This window comes from Oncorhynchus keta, chromosome 28 (genome assembly GCF_023373465.1).
Source record: "Oncorhynchus keta strain PuntledgeMale-10-30-2019 chromosome 28, Oket_V2, whole genome shotgun sequence".
In the NCBI taxonomy this organism is placed as follows: Eukaryota; Metazoa; Chordata; class Actinopteri; order Salmoniformes; family Salmonidae; genus Oncorhynchus; species Oncorhynchus keta.
Genome location: NC_068448.1, coordinates 67,312,734 through 67,317,784, shown reverse-complemented (window position 1 = coordinate 67,317,784; position 5,051 = coordinate 67,312,734).

The window sequence follows — 5,051 nt, the reverse complement described above, 5'->3', positions numbered from 1 at the left end:
ACTCTATCAGTCCTTTACCCTCTCTCTATCTACTCTATCAGTCCTTTACCCATCCCTCTAACTACTCTATCAGTCCTTTACCCTCTCTCTATCTATTTACCCCTCTCTCTATCTACTCTATCAGTCCTTTACCCCTCTCTCTAACTACTCTACCAGTCCTTTACCATCCCTCTAACTACTCCATCAGTCCTTTACCCCTCTCTCTAACTACTCTATCAGTTCTTTACCCACTCTCTAACTACTCTATCAGTCCTTTACCCTCTCTCTATCTACTCTATCAGTCCTTTACCCATCCCTCTAACTACTCTATCAGTCCTTTACCCCCTCTATCTACTCTATCAGTCCTTTACCCCTCTCTCTAACTACTCTACCAGTCCTTTACCATCCCTCTAACTACTCCATCAGTTCTTTACCCACTCTCTAACTACTCTATCAGTTCTTTACCCACTCTCTAACTACTCTATCAGTCTTTTACCCATCCCTCTAACTACTCTATCAGTCCTTTACCCTCTCTCTAACTACTCTATCAGTCCTTTACCCTCTCTCTAACTACTCTATCAGTCCTTTACCCATCCCTCTAACTACTCTATCAGTCCTTTACCCCTCTCTCTAACTACTCTATCAGTCCTTTACCCTCTCTCTGTCTACTCTATCAGTCCTTTACCCTCTCTCTAACTACTCTATCAGTCCTTTACCCATCCCTCTAACTACTCTATCAGTCCTTTACCCCTCTCTCTAACTACTCCATCAGTCCTTTACCCATCCCTCTAACTACTCTATCAGTCCTTTACCCTCTCTCTAACTACTCTATCAGTCCTTTACCCTCTCTCTAACTACTCTATCAGTCCTTTATCCATCCCTCTAACTACTCTATCAGTCCTTTACCCCTCTCTCTAACTACTCTATCAGTCCTTTACCCATCCCTCTAACTACTCTATCAGTCCTTTACCCATCTCTAACTACTCTATCAGTCCTTTACCCATCCCTCTAACTACTCTATCAGTCCTTTACCCTCTCTCTAACTACTCTATCAGTCCTTTACCCACTCTCTAACTACTCTATCAGTCCTTTACCCATCCCTCTAACTACTCTATCAGTCCTTTACCCACTCTCTATCTACTCTATCAGTCCTTTACCCACTCTCTAACTACTCTATCAGTCCTTTACCCACTCTCTAACTACTCTATCAGTCCTTTACCCACTCTCTAACTACTCTATCAGTCCTTTACCCCTCTCTCTAACTACTCCATCAGTCCTTTACCCATCCCTCTAACTACTCTATCAGTCCTTTACCCTCTCTCTATCTACTCTCAGTCCTTTACCCATCCCTCTGACTACTCTATCAGTCCTTTACCCTCTCTCTAACTACTCTATCAGTCCTTTACCCTCTCTCTATCTACTCTCAGTCCTTTACCCCTCTCTCGAACTACTCTATCAGTTCTTTACCCTCTCTCTAACTACTCTATCAGTCCTTTACCCCTCTCTCTAACTACTCTATCACTCCTTTACCCCTCCCTCTAACTACTCCATCAGTCCTTTACCCCTCTCTCTAACTACTCTATCACTCCTTTACCCCTCCCTCTAACTACTCCATCAGTCCTTTACCATCCCTCTAACTACTCTCACTCCTTTACCCCTCTCTCTAACTACTCTATCACTCCTTTACCATCCCTCTAACTACTCTCACTCCTTTACCCCTCTCTCTAACTACTCTATCACTCCTTTACCCCTCCCTCTATCTACTCTATCACTCCTTTACCCCTCCCTCTAACTACTCTATCACTCCTTTACCCCTCCCTCTATCTACTCTATCACTCCTTTACCCCTCCCTCTAACTATTCCATCAGTCCTTTACCATCACTCTAACTACTCTCACTCCTTTACTCCTCTCTCTAACTACTCTATCACTCCTTTACCATCCCTCTAACTACTCTCACTCCTTTACCCCTCTCTCTAACTACTCTATCACTCCTTTACCCCTCCCTCTATCTACTCTATCACTCCTTTACCCCTCCCTCTAACTATTCCATCAGTCCTTTACCATCACTCTAACTACTCTCACTCCTTTACTCCTCCCTCTATCTACTCTATCACTCCTTTACCCTGCCACTTACCTCACCATCATTCCCTTTTCCCTGTCTATATCACTCCATCATTCCCTGATGTTCATTCCCTGATGATGACCATGATGTTCCTACACACTTGTATACTGGAATAATTTAGTCATTGGAAACTATGGATTAGTGTTTTAGCTATTTATTTACAATATGTTAACCTCATGAGATTATGTCAAGGAAGGCTGCAGAAAAATATAGGCTCAATTGTGGTCAATGATCATTAAATCAATATATGTACAGTAGCAGTCAAACGTTTGGACACCCCCTTCTCATTCAAAGGTTTTCCTTTATTTGGACTATTTTCTACATTGTAGAATAATAGTGAAGACATCAAACCAATGAAATAACACATATGGAATTATGTTGTAACCAAAAAGTGTTAAACAAATCAAAATATATTTGATATAAATAGCCACCCTTTGCACACTCTTGGCATTCTCTCAACCAGCTTCATGGGGTAGTCATCTGGAACGCATTTAAATTAACAGGTGTGCCTTGTTAAAAGTTTATTTGTGGAATTCATTTTTGTTAATGCATTTCATCCAATCAGTTGTGTTGGGAAAAGGTAGGGGTGGTAAACAGAAGATAACCCTATTTGGTAAAAGACCAAGGACAGCTCGAAACAAGCAAAGAGAAATTACAGTCCATCATTACTTTAAGACATAAAGGTCAGTCAATCCGGAAAAAAGTTTATTCAGGTGCATTCGCAAAACCCATCCAGCGCTATGATGAAACTGGCTCTCATGAGGACCACCACAGGAAAGGAAGACCCAGAGTTACCTTTGCTGCAGAGAATAAGTCCACTAGAGTTACCAGCCTCAGAAATTGCAGCCCAAATAAATGCTTCACAGTTCAAGTAACAGACACATCTCAACATCAACTGTTCAGAGACTGGGTGAATCAGGCCTTTGTGGTTGAATTGCAGCAAAGAAACCACTACTAAAGGACACCAATAAGAAGAAGAGACTAGCTTGGGCAAAGAAACACAAGCAATGGACATTAGACCGGTGGAAATCTGTCTGGTTCGAGTCCAAATTTGAGATTTTTGGCTCCAACCACCGTGTCTTTGTGAGACACAGACTAGATGAACAGATGATCTCTGCATGTGTGGTTCCCACCGTGAAGCACGGAGGAGGAGGTGTGATTGTTTGAGGGTGGTTTGCTGGCGACACCATCGCTGATTTGTTTAGAAATCAAGACACACGACCAGCATGGCTACCACAGCATTCTGCAGTGATACACCATCCCATCTGTTTGGGCTTAGTGGGACTTTCATCTGTTTTTCAACAGGACGATGACCGAAAACACACCTCCAGGCTGTGTAAGGGCTATTTGACCAAGAAGGAGAGTGATGAAGTGCTGCATCAGATGACCTGTCTGGGTTGGCGCCCCCCTTGGGTTGTGCCATGGCAGAGATCTTTGTGGGCTATACTCAGCCTTGTCTCAGGATGGTAAGTTGGTGGTTGAAGATGTCCCTCTAGTGGTGTGGGTGCTGTGCTTTGGCAAAGTGGGTAGGGTTATATCCTTCCTGTTTGGCCCTGTCCGGGGTGTCCTCGGATGGGGCCACAGTGTCTCCTGACCCCTCCTGTCTCAGCCTCCAGTATTTATGCTGCAGTAGTTTGTGTTGGGGGACTAGGGTCAGCAAAAAAAAAGTGTAACTCTGTGTTGTTGTTTTTGTTCGAACTGCTTTGCTTTATCTTGGCCAGGTTGCAGTTGTAAATGAGAACTTGTTCTCAATTGGCCTACCTGGTTAAATAAAGGTGAAATAAAAATGTAAGAATATTGTTTCTCAACATGTGGGCATTATCTTTTAATCTCCCTTATTATTTTTGTGTTAACGTGTGTATGTTGAAAGCCTTTGGTTTTGTCAGCTGTGTGAATCTAAGTGTGCGTTCTCTAATTCTCTCCTTCTCTCTTTCTTTCTTTCTCTCTCTCGGAGGACCTGAGCCCTAGGACCATGCCCCAGGACTACCTGACATGATGACTTCTTGCTGTCCCCAGTCCACCTGGCCGTGCTGCTGCTCCAGTTTCAACTGACCTGAGCCCTAGGACCATGCCCCAGGACTACCTGACATGATGACTCCTTGCTGTCCCCAGTCCACCTGGCCGTGCTGCTGCTCCAGTTTCAACTGTTCTGCCTTATTATTATTCGACCATGCTGGTAATTTATGAACATTTTAACATCTTGGCCATGTTCTGTTATAATCTCCACCCAGCACAGCCAGAAGAGGACTAGGTTTTGGCCTTTTTAGGGAGTTTTTCCTAGCCACCGTACTTCTACACCTGCATTGCTTGCTGTTTGGGGTTTTAGGCTGGGTTTCTGTACAGCACTTTGAGATCAGCTGATGTACGAAGGGCTATATAAATACATTTGATTTGATCTGTCCTCCACAATCACACAAACTCAACCCCATTGAGATGGTTTGGGATGAGTTAAGACTGCAGAGTGAAGGAAAAACAGCCAACAAGTTCTCAGCATATGTGGGAACTCCTTCAACAATGTTGGAAAAGCATTCCAGGTGAAGCTGGTCAAGAGAATACCAAGTGTGCAAAGCTGTCATATCAAGCAAAAGGGTGGCTACTTTGAATTTAACACTTTTTTTGGGTTACTACATGATTCAATGATTACATAGTTTGAGATCTTCACTATTAAATCTACAATGTAGAAAATAGTAAAAAGAAAAACTCTTGAATGAGGAGGTGTCCAGACTTTGACTGGTGCTGAATGTCCAACCATTCCAATCTATGCAGAGCTATGGTGTAGAAGTTCTATAGAACATGCATGATAGTGCAAAGAACTCAGTGACGAACTGACACGTGCATGTATTCAAAACATTTCAAATGTTTAAGCAAAGAAGAGAGTTACCACACTTAGCAAACTGACTGACAACACAATCCTATTTTCTCACCAGCATGAACCTAGAAGACAAACAC